Consider the following 19,046-nt stretch of genomic DNA (forward strand, 5'->3'; position numbering starts at 1 on the left):
ACTGGATTTGGCATGAAGTTTGCATGTGTGTATGGCGGAGGCGGCAGGCAAGGGGGAGTTTGAATGTGAGGGTTTGGTTTGAGCTCCTCATTAGTTGGCTAATTTAAAAAAAACTCTTCTGATCTATTTAGTTGGTGGTTGGGAGAGAGGGGGAAGCAAGTAGTGGAGGAAACAGGAGGGAGAGGGAAAACAGTAGGGAAAAGCAAAAATGGGAGTGAGAAAAGGGTGAAACAAGGCTTACAGGATTTTGAAAAAACTTCATATGAGAGTTGGACCCAGACCCGAGCACCCCCAAACTTTGGCATCTGCGTGTTGGAACCTGATCTAGATTCCAGATATTGCAGCTGATTCCTATTTGTGTAATCGCCCAAGCCCAAACCCTAGATTTCAATGCCCCCAAATACTGGGTGGGTGTGTGCTGAAATCTGGATTTAGAGTCTGTAGCTGGGGCCCGTATCTAACGCATAATGTCCTACAATGTGTGCATATTTGATGCAACCAGGCGGTGTTCCTGGCTTAGAATGGCAAAGGAGTCAGGCCTTACTTAGGCAGTTAGGTGTTTTTGTGCTACAGTTCTTCTAGTTTTGGATGCTAAAGATAGTGGGTTCAATTCCAACCTAGGTCATCTTGTAGTTTCTAATTTAATTACAGTTATTGTAAAAATAATACTGCAAATTAAAGAATATAAATTACAAATACGTTATTATTTAATATCAGAGATTTTGTGGAGAGTTGAATTAAAAAAGCTGTTTGGATGTAATGTAGTGATCTGGGTTGTGAAAAGGCTTTATAGTCTAGATGTGTGCATTTGTTTTGAGATAACATCAGGAGTGGGTTCTGCATCTATCCAGACAAATAGGTCACAGCTCATAGTCAAACTATTTTATAAGTCCCCATTTGAACATACAATTGCGTGATACACATGCGTGAGTACCTCTTGCACATGCAAATACAGGCTCTCTCGTGCAAACTTTACAGATGCAATTTAGGAAGCCCATTTGAAATTTGGCCTCAATAGACATATTCTGCAGTCCTTAACTGAGCAAAACTCCCAATGAAGACAAGTGGGAGTTTTGCCCAGTTAGGGCTTAAACTTCCGTTGAAGTCAATGGAATAATTCCTAATAACTTACTGCTTACACTTTGGTTGTTCCTGCAAAAAAATCTAGCATGAGAAGGCATGGTATCTCAGCAATTACACCTCTGATCCTAGCTGGTTGACCCCAAGCCACCTGCAGGGAAAAAGGAAGAGAAATGTTGCAGCTGCTGGAGGAAAAAACTAGCTCTTACCAACAATATAGGCTAGTATCAGTCAGAACCATTCCAGGTATGAAAAATATTTTCCCCATTCTCAGTATGTTTCCTTAGCCTTGAAGTTGTCTTCACCAGCATCTCACATCTGCTACAAGGATTTGTTCTAATGCTCAGTTATTTTTATACTAAGACTTGATAACTTCAGCCTCCCCAGGCTGGATCTGGAGGGGGCTGAAAGAGAGCATGGGGGGAATCAAACAGGGAGTTTAAGGCAGAATTTGCTCCCCACTTGGTTCAATGCAGCCCAAATCCATAAACCTGCAGGACATGTAGGTAGAATCACGTTTCCTTTTGAGAAAGGAGTGGGGTGGGGATGAGAGAAAAATACCACCTGATCACCACCTAATAGCCCATCATCCCAGGCAGATAAAATCATCCTATCACTGTAAATAGGAACTGATTATACATAGTAGCTCAGCAGATTTGCCCCAAATATATTCTGTTCAACCACAGCTAACTCCCTTGAGTGTACTAATAAGAGAGCACTTATTGTCGCAAACTAGGTTTTTTGCAGATTTGATGACATGGGAAATTAATAATGGAACATGCAACTTTTCACATCTAGGCCATTGTTTCTGATTAGGTTCAGGTCAGTAGTGCCTACATATCCTTACAGACTAACAACTCTTAGATGGCTCTACTGCATGTGAACTTAAGGTGGGAAAAATCCAGCTACTAATGGACAGGTATCTATGTCACAGAAACCACCACAATCACAACTGGTACTTTTATTGGCCATTGTTTCGGAGGTCAAGAATTGGCTTGCCGTGGAGATTAAATTCTGCTGTCATCTAGATTTGTTGGCCACACAAAGCACAGAGGCCTACCCTGTGTTGTATGAGGTAAAGCTGATAGAAATGGGAGCAGGGAGCTTCTCATTCCATACTCAGCACATCAATGTGGCTATAGGTCAAGATATACCCCTATTACTGTGAGCTCTAGAAGAAGAGTCCAGCTAACTTACCTGTAACCTCACTACTGCCTCAAGAGGTGTGATCAGTATGATTTGGGGCATGGACTAGCCCCTGCTCTCTGGTCTTGACATTATAATACCTGAAAGAAGGTGAAGTCCAAAACACAAAAACTGGATCCTCATGTGGTGTAAATATTGGAGATACACATCTACACCATCTGTAGCTTTGGCTAATAGTGTTTTTATCCTTTGGACTTATCTATTTGATTGACTGGTGGTTCCGTCTACCTATCGTGTTGGTTTTTTTTTAAAGGCCAGACACTATCATTATGATCATCTAGTCTAAGCTCCTGTATAACACATGCCAAGGAATTTTACCGAGTGATTCCTGGATCAAACCCAAAACTTCTGGGTTAACTAGAACATATCTTTTAGAAAAACATCCAGTCTTAATGTATCTGTGTAATTCATAATGCATGATTATAATAATAAAAGAGCAAACCATATTTCAGGAGCTAGATTCATTGCATTTTAACATATTTCACCCTAAATAGTAAAGTATAAAAAATCCAAGAACTCCAAAATGTGCACTGTAATAAACTGAGTGTGCGTAGCACTACAGGAGTGACTATAAAAGAAAGCAGGGAAGGCTACGTGTGACTGGGTGCTGGCTGAGAACTGAAGGTTAAGCCAGCTCCCTGTCCCTGGAACCCTAATCAAAGGAGGAGTGGAGCCAGCTGAGCTAGCCTGTGGGGACTGGGCTAACAGGGAGCACCTGTTACATTTATCAGACTGGTCCTATAAAGGCTCACAGGAAGGAGTTCAAAGGGAGCTCACCAGAGACCTACAGCAGGGAGGTAGCAGTTGGAGGAAGGCAGGGATGAGCAGTCAGCAGAAGCTTCAGTTGGAGGGGAGCTGCCCTGAGTAAGGGGCTGAGACTCTGTGGCCCCTGAGCCTGGACTGTGCTTGTAAATAGTTGGTTGTGGGAAAAGCCTGTAAATAAAGAGCTCTAGTGGGAGCATGAAGCTGTGATCTGCATGTGGTTTGTGGGAGCAGAGGCATGGAGTAGCAGGGGGCCAGTGCAAACCTGCTACAGTACAAAACCATATATTTTGATCGTAGGAAGCTCTTTGTCCAGATGCCCGCCTACACTAAAAGAATATTTCAGATTGTCTTCTAAAATGTGTATAATTTCAGTTAAACAGCGTTGATATGAAACTAGAACATAACCCCCCTGGGCAGAAATATTAGCTAAGGCATTAAACTGTACCACAGCATGACTTAGACTGCTCCAGCTGAGTTATATTATAAATGAGCTATCCCAGTCAAACATGTTAATGTGACAGAGAGAACTGCTTTTCTTAATTTTGTTTGTGAAATGTTGTTTTTCACATTTACAACAAACTGTGTTGAAAGAGAGAGAGAGACAAAATGTATCACAAAACAATCTGCACTTGCAACACAAAAATACCACTGACCCTGCAATGACAATACATGCTCATTATGGGCCTAATTCTGAGAAGTTCTTAGGGCCCATAGAGGTCTATGGGCCTGATTCTCCATTGCCTTTCACCTTCTGTGGTCATTTACTGCAGTGCAAAATGTATGAGTGCAATATGTGGAAAGGGGACATGCTGATTTGATAACATTTTACATGTATTTTACATAGGAACAAATGAATAAAGCAGGTTCAGGGCAATGGAGCCTGGGTGTTCATCACTTGTCAGCACGGGGCCCCATATTACCCAGTTGGATCCAAATGTCAGAATATTTTAAGGAAAAATTATGTAGCATGAAATCTCAACATTGTTATCTCAGAGGGAATCCTGACAATTTCATTTCCCTGTGCCTTGATCTCTTCATCTGAAAAATAGTACTTGTGTGTGTCCACAGGCACACTTTATGCCAGGTCTGTTGTGAGGCTTAATTCATTGGTGTTTGTAATGTGCTCAGATATTACAGGGAATAGAAATGCCTATAATAAATTGAATGAGTAATGTTTTTAGTATATAATTATAAAATACCATATAATTAGTAATATTTTTGCTAACTGTATTCCCTCCATTATTACTATAAGGTATTGTGCAATATTTGGTAATAAATGTGTCTGGAAGAATTAACTAGTAAAAGAAATCAAAGAGCCTCTGCACAGAAGAAAACTTCCCTGCTAGGACAGCCGTTAAGAATGAGCTTAGTAGGAATGTAGGCATAGTAATACCTGGTAGTGTGGTTGGAGTGAGTCAGACCTCAGAGAATAGAGCAGATAGGGTTTAATATTCCCCTTGAAGAAAGAAGATCACTTTGGGATCTGAACAGGAGAAGGGAGTAGTAGGAGAACCCTAAAAGGATGGGATAGAACAAGGTTTGATTAAACAACAGAGCATTAGTGACTAGTAGAAGCTAGGCAGAACCTGAGCATGTGATGGGTCAATGAAAGTAGTAGTACAATAACTAATGATCTAGGCCCTGTCAGGCTGACTGTACGTCTAGGAGAGTGCCTTTTATCAAAAAGATCTACTACCTCCATCCATATTACAAAGGATGAACTGGCTGAGACTAACACCCAGGCAACAGTGTTAGCAAGAACTTGGCTATGTGGATACATGCTTAATGGGCTAGAGTGCTGTTCTCCCTTGAGTTGGCACTTTAGAATGGGGAAGCTGCACAAGGAACCTTCCCCAGCTCTAGAAAGGATCTGCTCTGCTTCTTCCTAGCCCCCAAAGGAGACAGGGAGGAGTGGAGAGGAGCTGAAATCATTGATACTCTTCCCCTCCACTTTGACTATCAGAGCTGCCTGGTCTCAGAGAGGAGAGCAGGCTGCAGTGTTGTAGGATTGTGTATTCCCTTTGCACACTGGATGGCACAAAAAGACACAACCTACCTAAGTCTCTCCTCAGTCTGAACCTGATAGGGTGCTGCTCTGCGCTGCCCTGCTGTATACATGTTTGAAACAACTGAGATCTCTCTAAGTGAGTTAGATATATCCTGAGCAATGGTGTAGCTGAACACATAGAGGTTGAGATTTACTGCTCGGACTAGCTTGCTGACTAAGTTAATTCTCTGTTCATTTACATGGAATCTATTTTATTCAGTTAACCCAAAGATTGAACCTAATTTCTCCTATATCACCTTGATATAAAGCTGCACCCTCAGTTTTTTAATTTATCATCTTTATAGTAGCAATTTCTGTATTTTCGCAAATGTGCATATAGTTTGTGCACTGTAACCTCTTATTATACTTAGTTGGGCAGCTACAAGAACACTATTTTTAAAACAAAAGAGTTGCTATACTAGAGCAAACTGTCAGTCTGTCTAGTCCTGTATGCAGCCTTCTACAATGAGCAGCCCCTGACTGTTCATGGAAAGATGAACACTTCTCATAATGCACTTCACCATTTGTACATTGTTACTCAGGGAATTGGGGAGGAAGAAGCAAATTCTCTGTTTCCTTCCTGATCTCCATCAGATACAGGCTGTACAGTCTGAAGCAAGAAGAGAAAATTTCTCTTGTATTAATGTCTTATGGCTGATTCACCACCCTTACTCATATTGTATAGTACATTATTCCAGGAGTAGTCCCAATGAAACCACAGGGACGCCTTACAAAATAAAATAATACTGAGGGTGATTAATAGAATGAATGGTCAGGTTTTTTTCCAGTCCAAAAATTAAGTTTAATTGAAACCAACATTTTAATTGCAATTCCAATTAAAAGTCTTGATTTAATCCATGGGAAATTTCAAACATTTTTTCCCTATTTTGTTTTATTTGACTTAAAGATTGTTTCATTTTATTTTTTGGAAACTTTAAAATTTGTTTGCTGTTTTCACTTTTTGGATTTTAGTGTCTTGCGCCCCCCCTTTTTTTCCTACTCCCCGTTCCACCCCCCCCCCCCCTTCCCAAATGCAACGTCTGGAAAATAGTAGAAAGTGTGAGAAGGTAGGGAAAATCTGGAACTGAAAGCTGAAAGCTTGTCCTTTATCAGACTTGAAATATAGAACACAAGTGAAAAGTTGGTTATATCAGAGATGTGGTGATCATGTTTTGACCTATAAAGCTTTATGGTGATTGCCATTAAAAAGTCAACAGTTAACATACTGGAAGAGTTCCAGAGGGGTAGCTGTGTTAATCTGTATACAGCAAAAACAAGGAGAGTTCCAAATAGCGCTCTCATTACAAGAGGTAAATTGCTTTGATCACCCATTCTCACCTCCTACTCAATGGTTGTCATTAGACCTCAAGTACCTGGCTTTTATCCACCTACCCCATTGTTCTCTATGCGCTTGTATATGTATATGATGCCTCCTATATGTTACCTATTTGCTGTATCATTTCTACCTACTGCATCTGAGGAAGTGAGCTGAGGCTCACGAAAGCTTATGCCTGCTGAAATTAAATTTGTTAGTCTTTAAAGTGCCACAGAACTCTCGTTGTTTTAGTTAACATACTGTGGCAACAGAGATATTCCACTTTGCCCTTATTCTTAAAATAGAAGTAACAGCAGAGTCTTGTATTCTATGATGTGGCAATTACGGATAAATCATGAATTTTTAATGGTGACCACTGGTTTTATAGACCAAAATCGTCATCTTGAACTAAAACCTGCAAACAAATGGGTAGCCAGTACAGTCTAAGGAGAACATGTATAATAAACTTGATACAAGAAAATCATTACTTACTCAAGTCACCTCACTCTGGTGGCTTAAGACTCCAAGTACTCTATGTGGTATGCATTGCAATGATTTTAGAAGCCAAAATCTGAGAGGAAAGCACTAATGTCTACATAGGTGTGGATGGAAAAACCCCCACTCCACACTACTGATATTACCTGAGAATTCGGGAACAGCCAATCACTCAGAAAGAACTCCAGGTTGTGAAACTCACTAATAAATATTAGGTTGACATACATCCCTCTCAATAAAGAACAATGATTATTCTAATCTCCTCTAGATGTTTCAGTTTAGTCTAGATTTTCTGGAAAAAGAAATGACAAAATACAAATTCACATCTCCATTCTCACCCCAGTTTAAAATTCTCTAGAATGGATTTTTTGCCTTTCCAAAGACCCAATTGTTTTGTGCTTCCTTCAAGTGGAAGTTTTATCAGCATGGTAATTTTTCAAGATTTCTTGATCACTTGGTGTGTCTTATGACTGTTTTATATAACAAAACTGATCTGATAGCAGAACTTTGCTAGTGAATAAAAGGTTAATATTAACCAATGCAACAGATGATAATTTCTTATTCAGTTGCATGCATGAAACCTTTTTATTAATATCCTGCAGTATATGACATATTATGGTTTGCCTTATACACAATATTTATTATTAAATATATAATTGGAAAATGTGAGATGTAATGTTATAAGAAAGACAGCTATTAAGTAAAGTATACTAAAATCTAGAGAAATCTTTGTGGACATAAATTATTTCTACTTCAGCCTTTATGGATAACTTTTTTGTACCTCATTATTGATGAAGGTGCGATTTTTTTTCCTTCCTGGAGAAGTAAGTGATTGCTAAATAGAAAGTAACCTGTTTGTTGCAATTTTATACCAGTCCTACAAATTTGCTCTCATGAGTTGTCCTACAAAAGTCCAAGGGACAAATCAAATGAATAAGGATTTGAAAGCTTGGCTGTTTATCATTTGGTTGCAGTTTGCATTCATATAAAATAACTTGATTTCAGCAGTCTGTTAGCAAACACTTCCACGGATTACTATTGTTTTCATATTGATAGCAAAATTCTCTGTCTGATTTCCTGGTTGTCAGGATGAAAAGTCTGACTGGAGAATGCAAACATGCTAATTTAACGCAGAGGAATTTTCACAAAGGTGTCAGCAATATGTTTTTTGGCCATATGTGCTGTAATCTGGCAATGGGAAAAACTCATAGCAAAAACGTAGTATGCTCTTTCTGCTATCTAAAACAGTATAGAAATAGACAGACTTAGTGCTTTGACTCCTCATGCATCATTGGTGCAAATCAGTTGCAGAAAGCATCAAGAAACATCAATACTGACATTGTTTCAGAGGCTTCTTGTGTGAGCAGAATTCAGAAATTTAATTGGTTACAAAAACCTATTGCAGCGGCACTACACATTGAGTGGCACTAAGTAATTAGACTGTAACTGCTGCACAACTGTTATAATTTTTCATGCAGCTATGTTACATGATAACTCGATAACTCTGATGCTAATACTAATATTGGGTTAGGCAGCTAAAGAGGGGATTACAATAGAGAAGTGCTAATAGTATGTCATAAGGAAGCTGGCTGTTAGGAAGCCATTGGAAATGGGAGTATGTGAAAATTAAAAAGAGAGAGGGGCAGAGAAAGCTGTATCCTTTAACCTGGGAATAGTTTAACTGTTGTTATAGTCTTTAAATCCTTGATGGAGGGTATAGACTGAGAGGTCAAAGAAATCATGACTATGTGAAAAGAAGTGGGAAGGGAAGCGATGAGTTTGGGGCCAATCGCCTCATTTGATGGCTGTAAGGTGTCTTCTCAGAATGCATCTGCCGAGTTTGTGTCAGATTTCTCTAGTATATGTAAGTGGACATTTTTCCTGAAAAGAATACATTGATATTCCTAAAAATACCAGATATTCTCCTGAATACCATAAAAGAAAGCAAAGGACTCCAGATGGCAGTAGCAAGAGTGAGGAGATAGTGTTAGATAGTGATAGATAGTGTTACATTTTTTGTAGTGTCTGAAAACGAGTAAGGTCAGAAAGTTCCTGCTCTGTCTGAATGAGAGGCCTCCTTATCAGGTACATTGTGACATCCCCTTGATGGTAGATCTAGCTTCTTAAAAGTATATATATATAGCTCTATAAATACATGCACATAGATAACTGAAAATTGACCATGTTAATAATAAGTTAACTATAGTCACATTAATGTTATGCTACATCAGCACAGTTATATATATAAAATATATGTACACTTATATATGATTTCTTAAGTGTCAGCAAACTTGTTTCTTACTGCACCCACAAGTGCTCTCATACCATGATGATAGCAGCAGTGTCAGATTTCTAAATAGAATGGAATAGACAGTGTGCTCAGTGCTATACAAAAAACAATATGGTCAGTCTGTTAACCAAAGAACTCCTAGTTGAAGCAAGACAAGCACAGAGTAGACAGTAAATATTTGTGAGGCCAGAGGCTTTTGACCAGATTGTGTAATTTACTGTGGCAGGACTCTCCTCAGAGTCCTGGTCCACATGAACAGCACACAAAGGTGTGTCTGTCCTACGTTAAGGGATGGAGTGGGGGTTAGACCCCACTTCATCCCTGATTCCACTGGAGCACCAGGTACCCCCAGCAACACATGAGGGAGCCATTGCTGCTGTCTCCTGAGCTCAGGGGCTGTAATTCTTCAGCTGCACATGTTTAAGTGTGAGGGGATCCTTTCGTGCTCTTCCTCCCAAATACACCAGCACTTGGACATATCACAATACAGCACAGAATACAGGTAAAACTGCAGTGAGATAATAGTAAACTTTGTCAGTGTCACACTATATGTACTCTTACATTTGATCATGATCAGCTCAGTCATAACTAGGTTTCTGGTTCTGCATGTGCAATGAAATTAAAAGAAAATAAGACATTTTAAAAGTCAAATTGACTTTTGAAGACATCCCAACCAACAGATTCAATTATTGAAATTATAATTATTCATTATAAGGCCATAGGAGATGTTAAGTTAATCATTGCATTACATTGGCTGAACATTTCAAATACAGAAGCATGAAATGGTTCATTAAAACCAACCAAACAAAAAATCTCCTAACTGATGGGAAGATAATTTTAAAGTGCAATTAAAAACGTAACACCATTCAACATTTGCACGTATGTAGCACATTTCAGTTAAAGCTATCAAAGCACTTTACCAATTAGGGGGGAAACCCAGCCTACAGAATCCAGCATGAGTTTGTCTGCTGGGCACTTGGGTTTCCCTTGTTGGAAGTGAACGACATCTGTTCCCTTGATATACTCCCTTAGGCACATCAGGAATGCAAAGCCTGCTTTTTGCCAGTTATGCGGGGAACCTGTTGGAGGTCTCAGAGAGTATTTATTGTGATCTTTTACACCTTAATTGAAATGGCAGAATGCTGAACCTTTAACAAAGACTTCCTTTATCTGAAATGTTAATTAGCCATTTGAAGTTATATGTGTATGAACAAAAGCAAATCCCTTCTCTCAACTTTCACTTTCTTGCCTCTGGTGATGTCACCATTCCACCACTTCTTTAGACATCAGAGTCTTCCAGGGTGGCCTAGCAAGGCTTGTTGAATTTCAAGTAGAAGAAGAAATTCTCAGGCCTTTTTCGTACACCACAGAGGACCATAAAAGGGCACAAGCCCTTTTTTATTTCTTTTGCAGGTTACCCTTTAAAATCAATAAGCTGTTGTGGCCTATTGCCCTGTGTGTTTAATTCATCAGAAGGTATTGTTTCGAGGTGAGGTGTCTAAAGGGTTTCCATTTAATCTTGATGTCCAATTTTTTAAAACTTTTTAATCAAGATAGCTTTTGTCTTGTTAGACCATAGTCACATCTGTAGCATTACTGAGTAGCTATCTGATAAGAGGCTTGGACTGGTGGCTTATTTAGAAATTACTGCTGATTCTGCTTACTCTTTCTTTTTCCCTTTCTTAGTTGTTTTTTTCTTTTGGATGATGGTGAGATCTATTGTGCATATAGGGCTAGTAGCGCTGCCTATGGTTAAGGCTGTCCAATACTTTCCATTAGAAGACTGTGTTTTAAGGGACTTCTGACTTCAACCATTTGGACTGAAAGTTTCATGCTGGGTGTCTGCCTCAGGCTGAGGTTTTTTGTTTTTTTGTTTTTTAAAAGTTTCAGCTAAAGCACTTCAACCATTGGGAAGATCTACCACCTCCATGCTTTGGAAGAGGGACTTGAAATTTGACAGGAGGGTTGTTTTGTTGTCAGGGATATGCCTTTTGCTGTTCCTGTGAAAGTTCATGCAAATTTGGCCAAGTTATAAGCCTGTAAAATCCTCTGTTCAAATTTGCTCAGCAGAGATTTGTTAGAGTTTGGCAGCTAAATTTTCCAAAGATTCTGTCTGCCCTGGGCATTCTCCAGTCCAGGATCACAAGGGGCTAAGCAGGATTTTCCCTCCAGCTGCTGCTTGTGGTTGCTACAGGTTGCTGTGATGCCAGTAGTGAGAGGAGGGAGACTCTCTCCTGGGCCCTCAGTGGTGCTCTTGTTGGCTTCTCGGCTATGTGGAAAAGGAAGCAGCCTGACTCGAATGCAGAGGAGGACAAGAGCTGGCCTGGGGTTGGGATAGCACTGGAGGAAGTAGATTGGGACAAGGAGCCTGTGGTGGGAGAAGACTGGGAGTTGTAAGATAGCGAAAGACTGAGATCAGACAACAAGCTGGAGGTAGGAGGGATTGGGAGCTACTTGGGGCAGGGTTTCAACCCTGATGATGATCCATGTGGGCATCAATAAGATGCTATATGATGGAATTTCTGGTTTTGGTTTTTCAATTTACTTTTCAAATTTCTACTGCATGGACAGTATTATTTCAGGCATTTCATAACTTTTGAGTTCTTAACTTTACAACCTTAATGTTCTTTTAATGTAGTTTTTTGTGGGCAATAAAATATAGATTTAAACATTTTCTTATAGCAGTTAGTATTCACAGATACGGTATTTATGTGTAACACAAATTGCTTAATCAGAAATAATATGAGACAAAAGCTGGTTCCACTGAAGTCAATAGGAGATTTTTCATTGACTTGGGTGGGATCAGAATACAGATTTGTAACCATCCAGTAGATTTTAGTTCTTATTGAGTGATACATTTTATATATGTAGATTAAAAAATACTTTCACATACTTATGTACCCTATATAATTGTTCTGAACTGGCTTTTAGAAAATAGCTCTTTTTAATAGTTTTTGGTAGGTGGGTGAAATTGCTTGGGATTGATGGGAGAAATTTCATGACAAAAGCAGTCCTGTCACGTTTTTGTCTGTACTTATTTCATTAACGGGCACTACTCTTGGTAATTCAAAAGACTGCCTCATTTGTTGTATGACATACATCTTGAATGCTTGGCACTGGAATTCTTCTTTCAGTTTTTTTAGTCTTTTCATCTATGCAGCCTCCTGACCACAGATGCATCTCTTCTAGCATCCTTAGTTATAATGATGATACATTGATATATTTGATAACATTATATTTTATATGTTAAAATATTACACATTAGATATATCATAATGTAGACTAAGGGCCTGATTCTGATTTCAGGTAACAGGTATAAGTCAAGATTTATTCCACTGGCTTTACTGTAGTTACTCCAAATCCGAACCTGCCCCACTGTGTGTGTAATATGATGATAAATGAAATATAAATATTTAAGGAGAGGATTTCTTTTCTCCTCCTTACTTCGTTCACACTTTTGATCCCTATAGAATGTTGGTTGTTGTTATTTACTTATTATTTGTATTGCAGCAGTGCCTAAAAGCTCCAGTCACGCACAAGGGCCCATGGTGCTAGATGCTGCACATACACAGACCAAAGAGACATTCCTTGCCTCAGAGAGCTTCGAGTCTAAGTGTAAGGTCCAAATTCTGCTTTCCTTTACATCAGTGTAAAGTCAGCTCAACCCTGCTGACGTCAACTTGAGTAAGTAAGGGCAAAATTTGATGTGACCGCTTTAGAATTTGGCTTTATGTTGTTAACTCTTGTTTAATATATTTATTAGTTTAAAAGTACTTTAAAAAACGTATTTTAGCTAGCCCAAAGGCGACAGCTGCCATCTAACAATAAATACTGGCTAATGAAAAGAATATCACTGTCAATAGCATATCCTTTATTCAGCTGGAACTGATACATATATTAAACAGGGCATAGGATCTAATTTTCTACCCTAAGTGCTCCAATTTAGTGGCTTTCTCAGGAACTAACAAAAGTGTTCCATGTCCACAAGAGGTTTCTGCGCTCTTAAAAGTACCTTGGATGCAAGCAGTAGAATACCACAAAATTGATAGAACTGCTATTTAAATGAACGAGAAATAGCATACAGACTTTTAAGAACATTACTTATGGTATTTCACAATGAGAGTGCATTGCAGTTCTTTGGGAAGTTATTCTTAGCTACGTAACAACACACTTTGCATGTCATAGTAAGGCACTTTTAAAGAGGAAAATGTTTCCAAAAGATTTTTGACACTTAGCTATTGTAAAGAAGCAGATGGATAAATATCAGAGAATGTGCAAACAGGCTTAATGACCTGTAATATGTCAGTTCTTTAAACAATTACATTCATCATAATTGTTTTGGACTTTAATATATTATTATTCAATTAATTTCAAAAGTTTTAATTGAATATTTGTATGTTTTTCTGTTCACAGATAATTAGTGAATGTTTTATTCCAGTAAAATTATCATAACGATAAAATTGCTCAATAATATATTTGGCAGATATCTTTTCTGCTTTTTCAGCCCAAATTATCACTCAAGTCTGCAGTTCCACATAGTATACTTGTTAATTTTGTCACTTCAAGCATGTGCCTAACTTTTGACCAAGAATACGGCAAATGCACACTAGAGATTAGATATTATCTAAAGCATGATTTGAGCCTAAACCTTCATAGAGGGCAGGCTAGTTTGAGTTCACTGGACCACCTTTGATCCTTGATAAGCATTGCCTCTATGGCTTTCTAGAATATCTCTAAAGCTATTAACAAAATTACCTATATTCAGCACAGGACATATATACACTGGGGCTAGTTTTTCAGACATGCTCAGGACCTAGAATTGCAGATTTTCAGAACAGTTGAGCTCCCATATAGGGAGTGGCCAGATTTTCAAAACTGCTTAGCAGTTTTGGACTCATTGATCACAATAACAGGATTGGGTCTTGAATCCAAACTCTGAATCCTATTTTAATACTAATTTAAATCAAGATCCAAACAGTAACATTGGTGTTTATGCCCATACTACGATAAACACTGAAATCTGGTAGCCCAAGTCACCTCATGTATAGGACAAGTGCCACTCTCAAGCAATCAGTGTAATGGAGCATTTCTACTGAAGTCAATTGAGAATTATTCCATGTTCATATTGGTATAACAGCGATCACAATATCTGGCTAGTTGCTTGTTTTTTGCGTTTTGCTACAATCTCTTTCCTTCTTGCTCTCTTGCTTTCTTTTAGGTTGTTCCTTTTCAATCTGATATACTGTACGTCTCTTGGTTAGGATAATGAATGCCTATTAATAGGTTGCTGCTGCAATACAAATTATGTGTGGGATAAGCAGTAATTTAGCTATTGTTAGAGGCTTCAATGTAAATATAAAAAACCCGTGATGTGTCAGATCAGATATTCACTGTAAGGATGATTTTGTAACCACTATACAACATAGTATAACGGCTGCTCAAAGGAGAAAAAGGATACTCAATGAAAGGACATAAAGTGAGAATAAATTAGTCGTCACTGAGTCTGAGAGTATTTGTTGTGGAAGGTTGTTGCTTTTCTCCAGCTTTTGCCAGGAGTCCCCAGTAAATGAGCCCACCCTGATTCATCAAAGCAGCTGCGGCTCTCTGTTTCTCCTTGTGTATGGTAGGTGAGCGGTGTGGGCCTAACTGCCTCACAGCTTGCTGCTGCTTCTATCTGCAGACTGACACATTCCTGCTAAAACCTATAACTAAAACTCTGTTGTGCATCTGAGTCAATTGAAAAGCCTAGGTCGGAGGGCTTCCAAAGAGCAGCAGAAAAATGCTATTTTTTTCTTCTTCATCTTCTTCTTCTTCCCTGAAGACTTTTCAGATGTTATTGGAGACAAGATTGCTTAAACAAGTTATTGATGATTGCCTTCTTTCAGCGCCTGCCAAGCAGTAGATCTCAGTTCCCAGACAAAACAGGAATCTTGTAGCCAACTGAAATGGTAGATATTTAATGGATACATAGTGCCCATAATTTGGCTGGACTTTTGCATTGCTCGGGCCTGACCATGTGACTTGCCGAGTACCCTCAAACCTCTATTGAAATCAGTGGGACCTGGGGGTACTGAGTACCTCTGAAAATGAGGCCAAAAATTCACAGCTACCTACCAGAAGACGAAAGAATGTATTGTGAACTAACAGTTAAAAAGACACTAAAAAGAGAGCAACTCTCTAGAAGTTTGACTGTGTCATTTAAACTCCTCTCAGAGTGAGGGAAGCTGCTCACCAGTTATCATACTCCTTTTTGGAACCTCGGGTCTCAGCCAAATCCAGGCAGTCCAAATGTATGCAAAAATGTAAAATTAAAATTTTCGAGCCTTGTTCAATACTCCCTATCAAACTCCAAATTAATGATTGTATGTTTTGATTAACTTTGCACAAAATGTTTTTGCTTGTGTTTCTGTGGCACAAGTGTACACAGAGGTGTGTAGATTCTGTTACTCAAGGCTTGATTGGGCCAATTGGAGTTTTCATAAATTAGAATCCTCTTCAGGTCTCTGGCCATTGATCACTTCTTGCTGAAGCTGGACAAATGATTAGCTATGACTAGGTTCTGAGAGACTGTTAGCCCTTTTTCCTGTTTTGTGGGTTGATCCTGTTTCTGCAAATATCTTAGTTTAAGTGAATAAGTTTCAAACTTTTGATTACTTGCAAATTGTGCACTTTATTCATTATTTGTGGTATGGGATAGGTCACCTAAGTCATATGGTATTATTTCAGCTCCGTGATTTGATGACTGAACCATTTTTAACAGGAGACTAATGAACACTGAATAGCAACTAATGAATAACCAATAAAAACACCCTTGTTCACTCCTGAATTCTCTTTTCAGCATTCTTATTGAAATGAAAAGCAGCCATTTGCTAAACTTTGTGGACAAAAACATATTTAATGAATGTTTATGGATATTGATTATGATAGGGACACAACAAAGTTGACTTGAACAGCAGTTGGGATTTGAACAAATAGTTGTGAGCACTTTTTTGTACTATTGAACCACTGACAGGTAAGAGGGAGATTTTCAAAGGCACATGGATATTGTTAGTGGGATTTGGATGCCTAAGTCCCCTTTGTGCCTTTGAAAATCTCTCCCCAAGTAGTGTAACCATAAGTACTTAATTGTGTGCTACATGTAATTAACTCAGTTTTAATTTTTGCTTTGTGGTTTTACTATCTCCTGGTCCTGTCCTTTATTTCCAAAACTTCAGGCCAATGAGGTTTATTTGTGCAAACCTTTAGCAAATGACTTCAGTCAAGGTACATCAAATTGCACCAGCTGAGAATTTAGCCGTTCATTTGTTAGTAGATAAATGCAGGAGTGCCAAGTGGTAACGTCAAAGTGAAGGTAAAAGATGCATGGAAAATTGTATCTTGGATCTTTCTGAAGTTACTTACTTTAATCTTTCTGACATTATTTTTTTATGCTTTAAACAGTAAGGAAACTCCTCTTGTGCCACTGTGAGTCACAGCAAGACAATCTCTCCATGTGATAGTGGTACAAAAAGTAGAAAAACAGGACTCTTGTATTTGAAGTGGAAAAAGTATCCATTACAAAAAGATGGAAAGGGTGAGTGAGGTTAAATTAAAGAATGCCCTAGTGCTTCTTAGTTCAAAATGCAGACATACAAAATGTAAAAATTGTACATGCAAGCAAAGAGACAAGTGACATTTATTAGAGCTTTTTCCCACCAAACAGTTTAACTTGAGAACTGGAGCTATTTTCAGTCTCCATTTTTTCATAAAGTAAGCCATACATCCAGAAGAAGGGATATTCAGTTGTGGAGTTATTTCAATAATGAACATACACCTGCATGTGTGTGCTTTCTTTTTATGCTTTCTAATTGGTATAAACTCATCATTTGACAAGTCTTCAACTGTAACAACTGATCTGATCTAGTGCTGACATAAAAAATCTTCATGGAATTTCAGACCTTTGATATCTGGTTTAATGTAATAGCTGATAGCTGCTATGAAGTAGCGACCAGGAACAAACAGATATTCTAAGTCTCATACAAAAATTGTTTTCTGTTGATTCCTGACACTTTCAGTTTTATGTAAACAAGTGGTCATCATGTGGAGTTGTGTACATGTTTCACAACTGCTGCCATTATTCACTACTGCAATGAGAATCTGTCTTAGAAAACCTCTTTACAGGGCTGAAAAACTATAAGAGAACCACAAAAATAGCAAAACCCATTTCTAAAAAATTAAGATAGTAAGATAAATATTTTAAACATACGTTATAAATCTTACTCCTATGTACCATATTTGCCTTAAGCTACATCCTTTCAACCCCATAACATTTTATGGGTGTAAATTATGGTGGAATTTCACCCTACATCTTAAAAAAAAAAAAAAAAAAAAAAAAGTAATATAATGTAGTTACACATAGCAGCAAAAATAAGTCAGTTTTACAGTTAAAGTTATGAGCCTACTCTTGCTTACACCAGTTTTACATTGCCATAATTTCTTTGACTTCAGTGAAGCTACTTCTGACTTATGCTTGTGGAATTCTCAGCAGAATCAAACCCATAGTATTTGAATGGAGAGGGAGAGACTGTGGGGCATGACCCCAGTTCAGCATATTAAACATGGTAATAGTCCCAAGGAAGGCATTGACCCTACTTATATGCTTGATATTACATACTTAAGTACTTTGCTAAATCAGGCTCCATATGGGGTGGGAGCAAGAGGATAAGAGATGGGAATGTAAGAGAGAATAGGAAAAAGAGGAACAGAGCAGATGACCAGTGAGAAAAGAGAGTGAGGATGAAAGACAGAAGGAGAGTGAAAGGAGAGAGGAGAAGGGAGGGAAGTCAGAGGAGAAGGAAAGCAGGTGAATTAAGCTATGCATCTGGTCCATTTATTCATGAAAGGTGGATCAGTGCATCCTGCCTAGATACGCTGGTATTTAAATCATAGTGGGAAACAGCTCCATCTGATGTATGATGCTGCTTTCTGCTTGGTAGATTATGCCACTCCCTGAAGATCTGTGACCAAGATTCAGACATGGTTATGTAAAGAACGATTTGTTGCAGCTTTAGCTGATAGACTGGAGTCTATTTCGCAGGAAGATCCCTCTCCCTCCATTGTCCTTTCAGGGCATTCTGGCAGGGAGCGCAGCTTACAATGGAAGCTAACATTCTGCAGAAAGTCTAGGAAAACACAAACATGCCCTATGAAATCCTAAATCCTTCTGGAGCATGACACTTCTGAGGCTCATCTCCAATGGCACTACCAGGAACTAGGCAGGATGCTTGTCATGCTGTGTGCTGTACCTTAATAAATACGTTTCTGTCCTCACCTTGACTTGCCACTATGTGTGTACTCCCTGCTGACTCAGTGGGTAACTTTTTCTGTGGCAAATAAGACCTCACTGCTTAGTTCCGTCTCCACTCATCTGAGTAGACACAGATTATCATTCTACTTGACAGAACAGTTGTGTATGTGGTTAAACAACAGGGTTAAATGGAATAGTCCAATACATGCTGCCTTAATGGAATGTCATGAAGTAGCGTCCCTCTTTAACTCCTTAGTGAGGTGTGAATGTTTCTTAGGTGATGGAGAGTCATTTTCATCAGTGTTTCTGAGAGTCTTCTGGCTGAGACACGAGTGTTTGGACATTTCTGAGTGCCCCAGTGAGAAACATGGGGACATACTCCTGTAGTTTATTATGAGACATGCTGTACATGTGCTGGTTTATGTCTTTAACAAGCAGCCAAGCAACTGCATAGCATCTTGGAGTGTTTCTCTCGTCAAAAGAGTGTCCAAATCTATTTGATGCTTTTAACGGCTTATATTTACTTTTGACTTAAAACCTTAATAGACCTATAAGTGCATGG

This window comes from Emydura macquarii, unplaced genomic scaffold, assembly GCF_026122565.2.
Source record: "Emydura macquarii macquarii isolate MOO-44397 ecotype Brisbane River unplaced genomic scaffold, CSIRO-AGI_Emac_v2 contig_18, whole genome shotgun sequence".
Classification (NCBI taxonomy): domain Eukaryota; kingdom Metazoa; phylum Chordata; order Testudines; family Chelidae; genus Emydura; species Emydura macquarii.